The sequence below is a fragment of the Cervus canadensis genome, chromosome 6, assembly GCF_019320065.1.
Source record: "Cervus canadensis isolate Bull #8, Minnesota chromosome 6, ASM1932006v1, whole genome shotgun sequence".
NCBI lineage: Eukaryota > Metazoa > Chordata > Mammalia > Artiodactyla > Cervidae > Cervus > Cervus canadensis.
The window spans coordinates 73,303,227-73,320,722 of record NC_057391.1 but is presented as its reverse complement, the minus strand read 5'-3'; the positions used below and the strand labels follow the sequence as shown (position 1 = coordinate 73,320,722).

At 41.8% G+C, this 17,496-nt stretch overlaps 1 long non-coding RNA gene across 1 annotated transcript in view; it reads left to right on the top strand.

Moving 5' to 3' along the window:
* Nucleotides 1–8,853: 8,853 nt before the first annotated feature.
* Nucleotides 8,854–17,496, top strand: part of LOC122443979 — a 45,172-nt gene continuing 36,529 nt past the window's right edge. The window contains exon 1 of the long non-coding RNA XR_006270167.1: nt 8,854–9,064. This is a non-coding gene — a long non-coding RNA (uncharacterized LOC122443979). The remainder of the gene's footprint in view (nt 9,065–17,496) is intronic.

Below are 17,496 nucleotides of genomic sequence, written 5' to 3'. Positions count from 1 at the left end.
AAAAAACTTAGCAAAATGTCTGGTGACTGTAGTGCTAGTGTCTTAGAAGGGTGTTTGTGTGAAGTCTTCATATAATGCCTAAATCTCATATTTGTAATCAATAATTTCACATTAAAAAATTTTTTTTCAAATAATTAGACAAACTTACTGATTTAATTTTGGTTTCTTTCTCTTCCCCGTCTTTACTTTGTTGAGTCAAGTGGCTAAAACCTGTGTTGCCAGGACAATTGCAAGGCAGGAACCCACTTCACAAGAATCTAATCAGTTAAATGGGGAAGACTGCCTTAGGCAAGGTGCCGTGCTGAGCTCTGTAGGAAAAGAGCTGGTAACAGGTGAATCTCGGGATTTCCAGGTCAGATCCTGGATTATGGTGTTTACAGGCCACTAAAAAGGAATGACACAATCTGTGTGTGTTGTATAACACAGCCAGCAGAGTCTGGGGCAAATATCCTGCAAACACATGAGTATTTCTGCAGCAAAATATGTAAGGACTATAAATAGCATCCTAGCCATTCAGGTCAAGTTTGCAGACAGATGAATTATGAAAAACTTTCAGTTTTAAGAGCACGGTGTGTTTTGTAATTGTAGATAAAAGACTGCATAGTTTTCAGCAAGTCATGCTAGTGTCTTTTGGGTTGAAATCATGAAATATTTAAAAAAATAGAAGAGAATTCAGGGATCATATTATCCAACTATTTTTACCTGCTAGGAAAGAATAATATTAAGTAAGCACTTAAGATGCCAGCTTTGCATTATCTCATTTAATTCTGCTTAGCCATCAGGGAGCCATCTCCTTCCCCGGTGGCTCAGACGGTAAAGAATCTGCCTGCAATGCTGGAAATCTGGGTTCGATCCATGAGTCAGGAAGATACCCTGGAGAAGGGAATGGCAACCCACTCCAGTATTCTTGTCGGGAGAATCCCATGGACAGACGACCCTGGTGGGCTACAGTCCACAGGGTCGCAAAGTTAGAAATGACTGAGTGACCAACCCACATACAGCCATCACGTTAACAAATGTCAGCACTAGTTTGCAATCTGGAATCAGATCAAGATAATACTTAGGTAAATCAAATAAGGTAGGTTACTAAATGACACAGAGGGAAATAAGCATGATGGCAAAGCTCTCCAAAGAGACAGAAGTCTAAGCTTCAGGCTTTCCCCCAAAGGGCCCCACCAGTGGATGCACAGTGGTTGGTTGCTTAGTCTAAGATGACCTATTGATTCATGGAAGTAGTTCTTCTAAATATTCCATTTAAAAACAATTTTCCTGCTTGACTATATCTTCAGCTCCTCAGTCTCTTATTATTATAACCAGACTTTCTAATAGAAAATAGCTAGCCTTTATTAAGTGGCTACTATGGGCCAGGTACATCATCACATTTTTAAAAAACTGAAGTATAATTTGTTTACAATGTTGTGTTAGTTATTGTTTTAATCCTTAACAGCAGTCAAGGTACACATTACCACTGCGATTAACAGATATGGAAACTGAGGTTTTGATAAGCTAAGTACCTTACCCAAGACTACACATAAGAGACATTAACTGGGATTTTTTTTCTACCTTTTTTTTTTCATATTCTTTTTTTTTTTTGGCCATACTGTATGGCATGTGGGATTTTAGTTCCATGACCAGGCATCAAACCCATGCCCCCTGCATAGGAAACTCAGAGTCTTAACCACTGGATCACCAGGAAATCCCCTTTACTGGGATTTTAATATGGGCTTGCTTTACTTCTATGGTGTACCTTTGAGATTTCACTTTAAGAAAAGTGCTCTTGGGCTCATGCTCAGTCGCTTTAGTCGTGTCCGACTCTTTGTGACCCTATGGACTGTAGCCCCCCGGGCTCCTCTGTCCATGGGATTCTCCAGGCAAGAATACTGGAGTGGGTTGCCGTGCCCTCCTCCAGGGGATCTTCCTGACCCAGGGACAGAATAGTGTTCTACAGAAGTCTAAACACAAGTTCTAGATAAATTAGAAGTTTATCTACATTATAAGGCAATACTTATTTTACAAACAAATTTTCTTAAATAGCAGGATTTTTTTGAAATTAGTTTCCTTGGCATATTTTGCTTATTCATCATTAGTTAGTTACTTGATGGATAGTCTGGGGAACCATGACCAAATGTTGACCAATGAGAAATGAGGATAAAGAATTTCTGGAATACTAAAATAAAGCATGGGAAAAGTAGACTAAATATATTTCATTTTCCATAAATACATGTATTCCACAAGTGGATTGATTTGGGATGGAAAGGTATTCTTGCCTAGGTGGGTAAGAGACATATTTTAGAAACCCTGCATTGAAAAGAACCCTGTCAGATGTCATTAGTTGAGTCACTGAACTGAACTGAAAACTGGAGACATGATTTTTATTTACAAAAGGGGAAGACCAAGTAAACAGGTTATACTAAATGCTAAAAGTAAAGAAGTGCTGTTAAAACCCAACCAAAATGTTGTCATAATTATTTCTACTCTATCAAAGTCTTCAAACTTGAAGATCCTCTGCCCCACCCTGCTTTAATTACTTCTTATTTCAGATATACACACAGGACACCCAAGTACTACTGAAGAGGGACACTGATTAGAACCACAGAAAATTTAACAACACAGAATAATAAAGGATTAGTGGAAAAGATGTGATAGGGTCCATCACAAGCGTGTTTTGAGTACATGAAAATTAGCTTTCTAGTGGAGGACTCTTCAGAAAGAATGTGGCAAAAAGAGATGAAAATGATGTGAAGGGAAATTCAAAAATAAACTTCTGCTTTAATAAACCCTTATGATCAGGTAACAAGATATATACACAATTAAATAAGGCCCAACCCCCAAGACATTAATTAGGCTGATTCAGGGAAGCAATTCTTCCTAAATACGCCATTCAAAATAATTTTCCAGCTTTACTTTTTCAGCTTCAATCTCTTGTATTACATCATTGCTTTTCAAATTGAAGCATTTGGTCTTATCATATTCATCATAAGCATGTCTTCACTCTCTTTTTACAGATCTCTCTACATTTTGATTGCTCTTTACCTATTGTCGTTGTTGTTCAGTCGCCAAGTCGTGTCTGACTCTTTCCAACCCCGTGGATAGCAGCACGCCAGGCTTCCTTGTCCTTCACCATCTCCCAGAGTTTGTCCAAGCTCATGTCCATTGAATTGGTGATGCCATCCAACCATCTCATGCTCTGTCACCTTCTTCTCCTTCTGCCTTCAATCTTTCCCAGCATCAGGGTCTTTTCCAATGAATCAACTGTTCATATTCAAGTTTCTTCCTTTCATAACAGTAACCAGAACAAAAATAACATTAGCATTTGCTATTCGAGGGTTTCCTTTTTGCTAGAGTGTTATGTGCTCTATATAATTTATTCTCATTTAATCCTACAACAAGGAGGAAATGGGTTTCGAGAGATTATGTGATTATTTTCAAGGTCATGCAGATCTTAATGGTAAGGTCAGAATTTGAACAGAGGGCTCTGCTTGACTTCCAGTGTCATCACTCTTAACCATTGCAGATCACCAGCCTCCCCTCCGGGTGTGGCATCTGCGGTGGTGGTAGGGTGGTCGTCCTGAGCACACAGTCCCGAGACACCCATCTTGGGGAGGAAGAGAGGGAGATCTCTCCAAGGGGCTTCAGGCTCTGTCATCTGATAACTGGGCATAACTTCTCGGTCTCTCTATCTATTAACACTACACTCTTTTATTCCTGATTGTTCTTAGAAGATCTTTTGGGGAATAGACAGCTATTAATTTAAATCTTAGGGTTAGGTCAAGAAAGAGAACTAGCCAAAGATTAAACGACTTGCCAGGGGATTGGAATTGGAGGTATTGAATTCCTCTGAGCTAGGCTCTGTGAGAGAGAGTAAAGCAAGTGAGATGGGATAATTTCCCCCTCTCCGGCGTTCCCAGTCTGATGGGGCTCAGAGCTGGAGCTCTGGTCTACCCTAGCGCCTCCAGTGGTTTGTTTCTCCACTACTCATCTTCGCCCCAGCAGAACTGTGTCATCCGATTTGTCTTAGTGTACCTTGGGACTGCCCCTGGAAGGCTACTGCTTATTCTTACAAGCAATAAACTGAGGTCTGTGTTTCTATAATGGATGGAATGAAAAGCAACAAAACAAACAACTCTTTACGTTAAATCTGATTTGAATTCTCCTTGAAAAAAATAAAGCAACTGGCATGATATTTTGACAGCTTTTTGACAGTGCCCACATTTGATTTGATGAGATGTATGCTCCTATTTGAGTTATGTCCAAAAGAGGGCAGACAGATGGAAGGTTTTTACAAAAGGAAAAAAAAAATCCTGGTTAGTGCAAGCCTGGAATTCCTAATTTGCTTTTAATTTTTTTCTTTTAAAAAGCAATAAATAGGTCGTAACAGATGGGCTAACTCTTGAGTTAGACACATCCTTTGAAAAATTACAAGCAGTAAATGCCTTTTACAGATGTAGAGTTCAAATACATGAAAATCATAGCAAACCACACAGCCTAGAGAAACAAACTTTCTGGAAAAGGAGGTTTAGAGAAATAAATACATACTCAGCTATAGAACAATCTGCTTCAGCCCTCCGGCATAACTTTTCAAACTGTGAGTCATGACCCATCAATAGGTTATGAAATCAATTTAATGGGTTGTGACCAGACGTTGAAACAAAAGTCGTGGTGGGAAAAGGAAATATTCAGAGTGCATCACGTGTAGTAAGAATAAAGGCTGTTTCATGATGGTTTGTCCCATCACACACAGTTTCCTGAATCACGATATATTTCTTACTATAGGTCATGGCTAAGGTGTTTTTCAAAGATGCTGACACAGCAGATGACTAGTGCAACTATATCACAACATGACTCCATCCACGAATAACCAAGTTTTATTACGTATTCTATAGCATAATCATTTGAGTGGTGTTTCTGAGTGTGTCAGGTATAGTCAAGGAAATCCTAGTTGACTTAAGCAGTCTAGGCTAGGGGTGGCCTATGAAAATGTCTTACCTGCCAGATATCCCTGGCAAGGATGCCTGGGGCAAACCCAGAAACCTTGTGCCTATTGCTATAAGGTGAATACCCAGAGAGTGGTGATCTTTCTCCTGTGGACAGAGCTCAAGGAGATGCTGCTTTCAGATCCAAGAGGATGATGGGATTAGGTATGTGATAAAGAGGATGATGGGATTAGGTATGTGATAAGAAGCTAAGCAGGAAAAGTGACAGTTTACTTTCCTATCAGTAATTCTTAATGAAATGAATAATAGTAACCTAGCATTATTTGTCACTACTGTGTTAAGTGGGCTTCCCTGGCGGCTCAGTGGTAAAGAATCTGCCTGCCAGTGCAGGAGATGCAGGTTCCATCCCTGGGTGGGGAAGATTCCCTAGAGGAGGAAATGGCAATGCACTCCGGTATTCTTGTCTGGAAAATCCCACGGACAGAGGAGCATGATGGGCTACCGTCCATGGGGTCACAAAGAGTTGGACGTGATTTAGAGACTAAAACAAAGCTATGTTAAGTATTTTTCATCAATTATCTAGCAACAATCCTACAAGACAATGCATGATCATTATCATTTTATACATGAGGGAAGTATATGCTCAGGGACATAGGAAATTTTGTCCAAAGTTAATTATTTGTGATGAAACCAGAACTTGAGTTTAAATTTCCGGACAAAGCCTGCGTCCTTCCTAATCCTCTATACTGCCTTGGTTGCATCAATTTACTACATCCATTGCCTAGGCTTAAAAGTGTTCTCTTTTACCAGAATAGACAGCAAGGACTTAGCTCTGTGAATTATTTTTGCTCGCGTCCCTTTTTTCTTCTACTGTCCACATCTAGTCCATTAACTCTGCTCAAAAGAGGGATATGCCATATCCATCCACTTCTTTCCATTTTTACCGCTTTCACCCTAATCCAAGCCACTTCAGTCTTATTTTAGGCTATAGAAAACCCTAACTGGTCTCCCATCTGTCATTTATGCTGCCCTACAATCCATTCTCCGCATGGCAACTAGAGGAATCCTTTCTTAACAAATCAGATAACATCATTCTTTCACTTGGAATTCTCCACTAGTTCTCTTTTTAATCTGGAATAAAATCTAAACTTCTGAGCATGCCAGATGAAGTCTACCTATGTAGACTGGCCCCTGCCCACCACTCCAGCTTCATCTGCTACAGTCCTTCCTTAGCTCTGACTTGGCTGAGCCTCAGTTTCTATCTGTCCTTCTCTTTGCCTGGAAAGTGCTTTACCCAGATCTCAGCCAGACTGATTTCTTTCCTGCACAAAATTTTCTGGTGCTATGTAGATGAGGGTGTGTTCACTGACCTACTCACCTCATGTTCCTAAACACCCTCTCAAAGCCCCTGTAACAATTGCCTCAGATTTACTTTCTTTGTAACACTGTCTGAAGATCTTATTTACTTGTTTATTATTTGTTTCTCCATCTAGGAACCAAAGCACTGGGGCCTTGTCTGTGTTGTCCTTGGCTGTTATCTTTAGCATTTAGAATAGGACCAGCCTGGCAATAGCAGGCACTCAAGAGGTATCTCTGAATGTACAAATGAATGAATGAATTTGCATCAGGATTTTCCAGAGGAAATCCCACCTTCTGAGTGTAAAGCTAGAATGTTCTCTTGGCCCTGACAGCTAGATGTGGCATTTCAAAGCTGAAGTTTTCAAGCATAGCTTCCTCAGTTACTGCCACATTTGGTTCTCCTTCCCCACAAAACTCATTGCATCACCTGGACAGACTTGAGAGTCAGGAAATGTGGTATCAGAAAACCAGGGTCCTAGGACTTCCCTGGTGGTTCAGTGGTTAAGGCTCCATGCTTCCACTGCAAGTGGCGTGGGTTTGATCCCTGATTAGGGAACTGGGATCCTATATGCCATGCGGCGTGGCAAAAAAAAAAAAAAAATCAAATAAACAATTCTGTGACCTCATTGATCTTGATTCTTTCATCTGCAAAATAAAGAATAAGTCTATTTAAGTAGAGATCTTTTGAGAATTAAAGAAAGTAGGTATGAGAAACAAAGTTTGCTATTGTGATTATGTCTTTAAAGGTACTTTGGGGAGATGAGAAGTAGATGTGGAAGTACTTTATTTATTCCAAACTCAGGGAGGTGTCCTCCATCTGGGCATCATCCTCAAGGCCTCATTGCCCTTTATCCCCACATCCAACAGTTTACAATGTTCTATCAACATTTCTTCCTCTCTGTAAAGTGGGAACACCCTTCCTCAACCCCTTTATCATTTGAGGTCTCATGCAGGGCCCAAGAGTGTGATGAGATGAATTGACTTGCCTGGAACTCAGAGAAAATTTTAAATTGTTAGTTTTCTTTCTTTTCCTGAGAAAAATTCATTTGTACCATACAAGGCTCTCCTGTGCTAAGGTCAGGGTGTTTTCTTGGGCTTGTCAACTCTCAATTGTTTAGATGCAGAGTGAAGGAACAAATCCTCCTACAGTCTCTTCCTGCTCATTCCTCATATGATTTAAATAGTTGCTGAAATCTGAGAAGATTCCACCTGGGTACCTCAGCAGTTCAGTTTCTACATGTAACTTCTAACAAGCTAAAGTGATCACATATTGTTACCAAACCAATCTTATCTGCCTAGAGTCCTTCATCATGGTCTTGTCCAGGAAGATATTTACACTTTCACTTGCTTGCCTTATACTTTTGGTAGTAATGAGCCACCTTAGTTTATTACGATTTTTTAAAATACACTATTTCCCCATTCTTTCTCCCCTTCCCATCTAATTATTTATACCAGCTGGCCTACTGTAATGGCCACCAAGTGGTTCCCTAGCCTTTAATCTCACACCCTTCCTATCTAACTTCCTGTTTTTATTATTATTTCATCCCCCAGGGCCTATCTCCTGACTTTCACAATCAGGTAACCTGGGAAACAAATTAAAGACAGAGCAGTAGAGCTGGTGAGGCGTGGCTTCTACCTTTATCCATCTCAAAGGAGCTACTTGAAGTGTGCTAACTGTGGGCCAAATGAGAGGGTATTGCCCCAGCAGACCAATTCCAACTGTGACTGTGCGCTAGAGTGCTGGTTAACCTGGGAAGCTCACATCATGTCTCTGGGCTTGAGTGTGCTCATCTGAGATGATGAAAATAGTAATGGTTAAATTTTCTTTTGTATTTACTATGTGCCAGGCACTACTTTAAGTACTTTGTGGTTTAGTTGCTCGGTTGTGTCCAGCTCTTTTGCGACCCAACGAACTATAGCCCTCCAGGCTCTTCTCTCCATGGAGTTCTCCAGGCAAGAATACTGGAGTGGGTTGCCATTTCCTTCTCCAGGGTATCGTTCTGACCCAGGGATCTAACCCGTGTCTCCTACAGCTCCTGCATTGGTGGGCAGATTCTTTACCACTGAGCCACCTGGGAAGCCATGGACCTATTTACTCATCTAAAAATGTTTTCAGATAAATACTATTACTACTGTCTTCATTTTTACAGATGAGAAAAATTAAGGCTCAGAGAAGTTAAGGAATAGAGGCAAAGGCTCACAGCTAGGGATTGTTGGGACTCTGATTCAAACCCAGGTAGGAGATCCAAAGTCTGCATGTGGAAGCTGTTCAGATAAAGAGTGGAATTAAATGAGTTTCTGGGGGTCTCTCTAGCTCCAAAAGTACCTTCAGTCCACATGCCAGGGCAGGCTGCCGGTTCCGCCAGCGAGCGTAGAGGACAGGAGCAGAGCTGTGTTAAGGTGTGACCCTGCAGCCAGTACACTTCATCCTCAGGCAGGGAACACGGTCTAAATATAGAAGCTTCCTTTTTTTTTTTTAGAAGCTTCCTTAACATTGGAAGGTCTGACTAAACTGGGTTAGTTGCCGGCCGAGGTGCTAGAGGCAGAGCGAGCTGAAAGGTGCGCCAGCTTCGCAGTGGCGCCGCATGACAATGTGGGGCGGGAGTCCTCCTTGAGCGCTGCCCGGGGTGCATCATTGCTTTCACGGCACGTCCTTTTGCGGGATTATATAATGCTGATTAAGGTAGATTACTTTATGAATCAATCTGCCTCTCAGAGAAACGAGGGCATTTTGCCAAAGCCTTCTCTGCTGCGGTGACGATTTCATGCCGGTAGGTTTTGTGTTTGTCAGTTGCAAGAGAAACTCTGCCCGGTGTCTGGTCCATGCACAGCTGGACTGTCTTTGGGCATGCACACTTTCCAACGATGTTAACTACCTCCCTGGCATGCTCTTTGAAAGATGTTTCTAGGCCCTTTAAATACTACTGTGGGTTGAACTGTATCCCCTAAAAGATGTTCAAGTCTTAACCCTCGGTACCTGCAAAAGTTGTCTAAATTGGATATACGGTCTTTGCAGAGGTAATCAAGTTATGATGAGGTCATTGAAGGATAGAGTGAGCCCTACTCCAATGACTTGTGTCCTTATTAGAAGAGAGAATTTAAACACAAACACACAGACATGTAGGGAGAATGCCGTGTGATGATGGAGGCAGAGATTGGAGTGATGTTTCTACAAGCCACGGAATGCTAAGGATTGCAGCAAAACACCAGAAGCTAGTAGGAGGCAAGGAAAGAGTCTTAGGGCCTTCAGAGGGAGCATGGCCCTGCTAGCACCTTGGTTTCAGACTTCTAGTCTTCAGAAGTGTTGTAGAACACATTTCTGTTGTTTGAAGACACCTAGTTTGCAATACTTATGGCAGCCTGTGGGTTACACCCTACAGGCCTGTATGCATTGCAGTTGCCCAACCTCAAGACAGAAAAAACAGCTCAGGGTCAGTGGCAGAGACACTTTTGGTTCACTGGATGCAGGGAATCTCACATACCTGAAGCAAGTTCCTGGAGCAACACCCCACTGTGTGTGCGGGAGATGGCAAGCAGGAAACAGCAACCGCCATTACTATCTGAATGATGGAGAACCTACGTCTCTCATGTCTCCTGCACCGGCAGTCAGATTCTTTACCACTCATGCTTCCCTGATAACTCAGCGGCTAAAGAATCTGCCTGCCAATGCAAGAGACCCCGATTTGATTTCTGGGTCAGGAAGTTCCCCTGGAGAAGGGATAGGTTACCCACTGCAGTATTCTTGGGCTTCCCTGGTGGCTCAGATGGTAAAGAATCTGCCTGCAATGAGAAAGACTTGGGTTTGATCCCTGGGTTGAGAAGGTCCTCTGGAGGAGGGCACGGCAACCCACTCCAGTATTCTTGCCTGGAGAATCCCCATGGACAGAGGAGCCTGGCAGACTAGAGTCCATGGGGTCGTAAAGAGTTGGACATGACTGAGCGACAAAGAACAGCGCAGTGCCACCTGAGAAGACCAGCTCAGATGTGGGTGAGACCAAATCCTGATTACAGTGGCTTTAGGAGAAAATAGTAGGAGGGGAACTGGAGACAGAAAATACAGGCCCTTTGGAGGAATTTTGCTCTACAGCGGGCAAAAACTAGTGTGGCAGCTGGAGAGTAATTTGATGTCAAGGGATGCAGAGGTTGGTTTGTCTGTTTACTTATTACACTAAGAAGTGAAATCCTAGTGCAAGTTAATGGTAACAGTCATACAGAAAGGAGAACATTGACTGTGTTAAGGAGAGAAGAGAAAATTGCTACAGTGATGTCCTTGAGTTGGGGAGGAGGGAGGTGAGATCCACTGAAAAAGGGAGAGGTTTGTTTGGGAAAGGAGCACAGAACAGAGTCATTGTCACAGGGGGAAGGCAGAATGTGTGGGGACAGACACTGGTAGGTTGCTTGTCGCACAAATGAGAGCCTGTGCAAGTATTCTCTGAAGGTTTCTATTATCCCAGCGAGGTAGGAAGAAAGGCCATCAGCTCAGAGCGAGGAAGGGGAGGGGAGCTGGGATTATGAAGAGGTGCAACACCCAAGGGGAGTGAAAGGACTGAGGGAATATAATGGCAGGATTTCCAGGCAGCATTGTATAGAAAGGAAAGGGGTTATTTATTTTATTTTTTAATTTTCCTGGCTGCATTGATCAGCATGTGGGATCTTAGTTTCCTGACCAGCTATTGAAGCTGCACTCTTTGCATTGGAAGTGTGGCATCCTAACCATTGGACCATTAGGGAAGTCCCAGTAAGGGGTTAGTTTGATGAGGAGAGGCCAAAGGCTGGGAATTTTATACATTTGTTGACAAGTCTACCCATGGAAGCTATGCTGCAGGCCTTGGTATACAAAGAAGAATTCTGACCTCTAGGAATCTAAAATCATATAAGCAATAAATAATGAACACATGAAAGATTCAAATAATAGTTTAAGACAACAGAAGAGATGTATGTGACAGGGAAGCATATCAAATTGCCAAATGTGTTTAAGGAGTTCAGAGGAAAGAGAGAGGTAATCTAGAAGTGATATGATGGTTGAGCCTGGTAGAATAGATACCTTCCTTGAGGGGCAAGTGAACATAAAAGAAATGATAGGAACAAAGACTAAATCCTGGATGGAAAAAAGCAAAGAAATATCACCATGTAGTGTTGTCAGATAAAATACAGGACCCACAGTAAAGTTCAAATTTCAGTCAACCACCAAATAGCAGTTCAGTATAAATACATCCCATGCATATTTACCTGAAACCAAAGTTAACTGGATATCCTGTAGTTTTATTTGCTAAATCTGGCAGCCCCATCACCAAAATTAATGGAAATCAAAAGAATGTTACTTGAACCAAGGGAGGAGAGAATTATAAGAATGCAAAAGGTGCTCACTGGTAGCAGGTGCTTCCATAAAGCCATGGAAGTGAGATTTTGTCATTAGGACACCACTGGGGGCATTTGACACAGCAGTGAAGGCAGGGGCCCAATGCCCCACACGTGTATCGCTCAGTAAAGAGGTCTGATAATAAGAAAGGAGAGAATGATAGTCTAAGGTCAAAGGTGAAGATGGACCCCAGGCCCTGGGCTCACAGACACTGGGGTGATATATGCATTTGGTTATTTTGTGAAAAACCAAGACTCTAGTTTTAAAACATTCTACAAAGGCCAGGGATTGACTTAATTGTGAAGCCGCAGCTTATTGGCTTGGTACCTAGGGCTCAGGCATCCTTTGTTGGGAAGCAAGACGGGGAAAAGGAGGCACATTACTGCAAATGAAACATGAAAGAAAAAAAAAAAGGATGGGAATCCTACTCTTGGCAAAATTTTAATCATTTTAATCACGTAGTAGGCCAAATTCAGATACTCTCAGATGGAAATCAGATTGTGAACTTTAGATTATAAATCACTTAATAGAAACACTCTTTAAAAAGTTATTTATTTTTCTGTGGCTGTGTCAGATCTTTGTTGCAGCACACAGGATCTTTTATTGTGTTCTGGGGACTCTTCCTTGTGGTAAGAAGGCTCTGGAGCACGTGGGCTCTATGATTGCAGCATAGGGGTTCTCTCTAGTTATGTGGCTCCGCCTCCCTAGTTGGCGCATGGGCTCAGTAGCCCCAAGGTATGTGGGAATCTTAGTTTCTCTACCAGGGGTCCAATTTGTGTCCCCTGCATTGAAAGGCTGAGTCTTAACCACTGGACCACCAGGGGAAGGCTCTAGAACACACTCTTTTTCCAGGAGGTTTGTCCTATGCTGGATTTTACTTCATTACAACTGGGTAGAAGAAAGAAACTCCATGAGAGGCAAGCACTGATATGAAAAAAGCAATGGCAGAATTGTTCCTGCCTGGCCACCAGAGGTTGGGCCCTGAAGCGCCAATATTTTGGCCACCTGATGCAAAGAGTCGACTCATTGGAAAAGATCCTGATGCCAGGGAAGAATGACGGCAGGAGGAGAAGGGGGCGCCAGAAGATGAGATGTTGGATGGCATCACCGACTCAATGGACATGAGTTTGAACAAACTCTGGGAGATAGAGAAGGCCAGGGAAGCCTAGCGTGTTGCAGTCCATGAGGCTGCAAAGAGCTGGACATGACTGAGCTACTGAACAACAACGATGAGAACACCAAGTCCAAGGGCTATGAACTATCAGTGTCTAGAAGTGTTAGAATGACAGTGACATATGCTTCTCCAGTCACATTTTATCCTTAGGCACCTCAAGGTTCTATCGGATCATTACGGAATATTTATTGCTGAAATGCCTGCCCTCAGGAAGAAAAGGTGACAGCTTTTGGAAGGAGGTTTTAAAAATGAGGGCTAACAGAGTGACCTTTGACAATAACTGCTAATGGATTAGGGTCAGGGACAGCTCAGTGCTCACAGACCTTAAAAATACTGTCATCTATCTTTCTCCCTGAATGGACTTTTCATCTTGCCAGTTCCTATAGTTAATTAGATTGTTAACTCTGTCTATATATAGCAGCAAACACTTCACTGGCATGTAGCAAATGCTGATTATTAATCAGGGGCCTCTACTGACTCAAGATGGAATGAAATGTAATTATTCAAATTAGATTTAGGCCAAGGTCCAATGACCTCACAGGCAACATTCTGATTTTGCAAGTCTAGTTTCCGTAAACCGCATCTCTGGAAGATGTTGAGATTCCAATCTTCAGGAGCCTTGAGGTGAATAGTGATGCTGAGTTTAGGCATCTCTGGCATCCTTAAAAGGATTGAATTCTCTGTTATAAATGTACCTATGCACCTGCCAGCTCATGACTCAAAATCAGCCTTACCGAGTAAATCATTATACAAAGTAGTTATGGATGTAGAATTTTAATAGCAAATCAATGAAAGTTAATTTTCATGGATGCTATTAGAAAGGGTGTTCAACAAGCCTGTCTCCTCTCATATATCACATTACTTTATACTTTAGGAGAAAAGCTAAAATAGGTAGATTTTTAAAAAAGACAGACATGGGAATGGCCCAATCCTCTCTACTAGACTTGACCAACGTCCTTCCCAACATTTACCATTTAGGCCTTCAGTGGGAAACAAGGATACCCTCATGAAAGTTGGGTAGAGGGAGAAAACTTGAGAAGGGTTCTCTGGGCAGTTTGTAGTTGCCCTGAAGTGGGACTTTCTTCAAGCCCTGACTGAGGAGTCAGGTGAGACTAATATTTGCTGTGTCTTTCATACCCCCTACCCCTTGGGTTAGACGTATGTTCCTCTAAGCTCCTGCTATGTTTGGGCCTCAGAGCTTTTTAAATGAAAGTGTGCTGACCAAGTGAAAGTGAGCTTCCCTTTCTTCAAGTAGAGTCGGGTACTTTGTACTTCATGGTATTTCTATTTTCACATGGGTGTCTGAGAAACTGGAAGTGATTTTAACATCTTGGTGGGGTAGGGAGAGGGATGAATGCTTTCACCCCCAAACTCCGGAATCTAGTGCCTGATGATCTGAGATAGAGCTGATATAATAATAGAAATAAAAGGCACAATAAATGTAATGCACTTTAATCATTTCAACAACATCTTCCCCACCCTGGTGCATGGAAAAATTGTCTTCCACAAAGTTGGGCCTTGGTGCCAAAAACTTTGGGAATACTGTACTGTGTTGTCATTTACTTGGGCTTCTCAGGTGGCGCTAGTGTTAAAGAACCTGCCTGATAATGCGGGAGACATAAGAGACATGGGTTCAGTCCCTGGGTAGGGAGGATCCCCTGGAGGAGGAAATGGCAACCCACTCCAGTATTCTCGCCTGGAGAATCCCATCGACAGAGGATTCTACCATGTTACACTCCATGGGGTCGCAAAGAGTCAGAAAGACTTAAGCAACTTAGCATGCATGCCATTTGCTTTGTCTTGGATGGTATTGTTCAGTTCTAAGTAACAGAAGTCCTCTCAAACAAGCTCGATGTAAAGTTTTGTTGTTTAGTCGTTTGACCATGTCCAACTCTTTGCTACTTCATGTACTGCAGCACTCCAGGCTTCCCTGTCCTTCACTAACTCCCGAGCTTGCTCAAACTCATGTCCATTGAGGCAGTAATGCCATCCAATCATCTTGTCCTCTGATGTCCCCTTCTCCTCCCGCCTTCAATCTTTCTCAGCATCAGGGTCTTTTCTAATGAGTCAGCTCTTTGCATCAGGTGGCGAAAGTATTGGAGCTTCAGCTTCAGCATCAGTCCTTCCAGTGAATATTCAGGATTGATTTCCTTTAGAATTGACTGGTTTGATCTCCTTGCAGTCCAACGGACTCCCAAGAATCTTCTCCAACACCACAGTTCAAAAGCATCAATTCTTTAGCACTCAGCCTTCTTTATGGTCCAACTCTCACATCCATACATCCATACATCCATGAATGTTGAGTTTTAAGCCAGCTTTTTCACTCTCCCATTTCACTTTCATCAAGAGGCACTTTAGTTCCTCTTTGCTTTCTGCCATAAGTTTGATGTCATCTCCATATCTGAGGTTATTGATATTTCTCCTGACAATCTTGATTCCAGCTTGTGCTTCATCCAGCCCAGCATTTTGTGTGTGATGTACTCTGCATATAAGTTAAATAAGCAGGGTGACAATATACAGCCTTGATGTACTCCTTTCCCAATGTGGAACCAGTCTGTTGTTCCATGTCTGGTTCTAACTGTTGCTTCTTGCCTGCATACAGATTTATTAGGAGTCAGGTCAGATGGTCTGATATTCCCATCTCTTGAAGAATTTTTAATAGTTTATTGTGATCTACACAGTCAAAGGTTTTAGCATAGTCAATGAAGCAGAAGTAGATGTTTTTCTGGAATTCTCTTGCTTTTTCTATGATCCAATGGATGTTGGCAATTTGATCTCTGGCTCCTCTGCCTTGTCTAAATCCAATTTGAACATCTGGAAATTCTCAGTTCACATACTGTTGAAGCCTAGCTTGGAGAATGTTGAGCATTACTTTACTAGAATGTGAAATGAGTACAATTGTGTGGTAATTTGAACATTCTTTGGCATTGCCCTTCTTTGGGACTGTAATGAAAACTGAACTTTTCCAGTCCTGTGGCCATTGCTAGTTTTCCAAATTTGCTGGCGTATTGAGTACAGCACTTTAACAGCATCATCTTTTAGGATTTGAAATAGCTCAGCTGGAATTGCAACAGCTCCACTAGCTTTGTTTGTAGTGATGCTTCCTAAGGCCCACTTGAATTCACACTCTAAGATGTCTGGCTCTAGGTGAGTGATCACACCATCGTGGTTATTTGGGTCATTAAGATATCTTTTGCATGGTTCTTCTGTGTATTCTTGCCACCTCTTATTAGTATCTTCTGCTTCTGTTAGGTCCATACCATTTCTGTCCTTTATTGTGCCCATCTTTGCATGAAATGTTCCCTTGTATCTCTAATTTTCTTGAAGAGATCTCTAGTCTTTCCCATTCTGTTATTTTCCTCTATTTCTTTGCATTGATCACTGAGGAAGGGTTTCTTCTCTCTCCTAGTATTCTTTGGAACTCTACATTCGGATGGGTATATCTTTCCTTTTCTCCTTTGCCTTTCGCTTTTCCTCTTTTCTCAACTATTTGTAAGCCCTCATCAGACAACCATTTTGTCTTTTTGTAATTCTTTTTCTTGAGGATGGTTTTGATCACCGCCTTCTGTACAATGTCACAAACTTCTGTCCATAGTTCTTCAGGCACTTGTGTCTATCAGATCTAATCCCTTGAATCTATTTTGTCACTTCCACTGTATAATCATAAGGGATTTGGTTTAGGTCATACCTGAATGGTGTAGTGGTTTTTCCTACTTTCTTCAATTTAAAGAAGAAAAAGTGGGGGCCTATGAAATAGGTGCAGGGATATCTCCCAAGGTCAGGCTATTCATCTGGGTCTTGCACAGATCCACACTAGGACTTGGAGAGCCTCTCACTCCAGGGGCTTCCAGTCACCTCATTTCTACTGTTGGAGTATCTGCTCCTTCTGTTTCCCTTGCAGATTAGCTTTCTCTGTTGAGCTTGTGTTTGGCTCACTATAAATCCCCATGAATGGTACCCTCAGTCTCCGAGTTATAGAAAGTTTCCAGACCACAGCCCATACCTATCTGACTTAATCCCAATGCTTATTTTTAATATAGTATTTTTAAAAATTAAAATGCACATCACATAATGTAACAGTCACCATTTAAAGTGTTCACGTCTGTGGTTTTCAGTATATTCATTATGTTGTCTAGTCATTACCACTACCTAATTCCTGAACATTTCCTTCACCCCAAAGGAAACCCTGTTTCTCTTAGCATCTTGTCCCAAATATCCCATCCCCCCATTCTCTGGTAACCACTAATTTACTTCCTGTCTCTTTGCCTATTCTGAACATTTTATATAAATGCAATAACATATGACCTTTGTGTCTGACTTCTTTCACTTAGCATAATGTTTTTAATGTTGATCCTTGTTGTAGCATTTAAGAGTACTGCCACTTACTTTAATGGCTAAATAGTATTCTAATATATGGAAATATCACATTTGTTTATCCACCCATCAATTGATGGGCATTTGAGTTGTTACCACTTTTTAGCTATTACCAATAATGCTGCTATGAACATTAGTGTACAAGGTTTTGCAAGTACGTATATTCAATTCTCCACATAGGAGCAGAATTGCTAGGTCATATGATAATTCTATGTTTAACTTTCTGAGGAACTGCCATACTATTTTCCACAGTGGCTTCATCATTTTGCATCCCAACTAACAATGTATGATGAGGC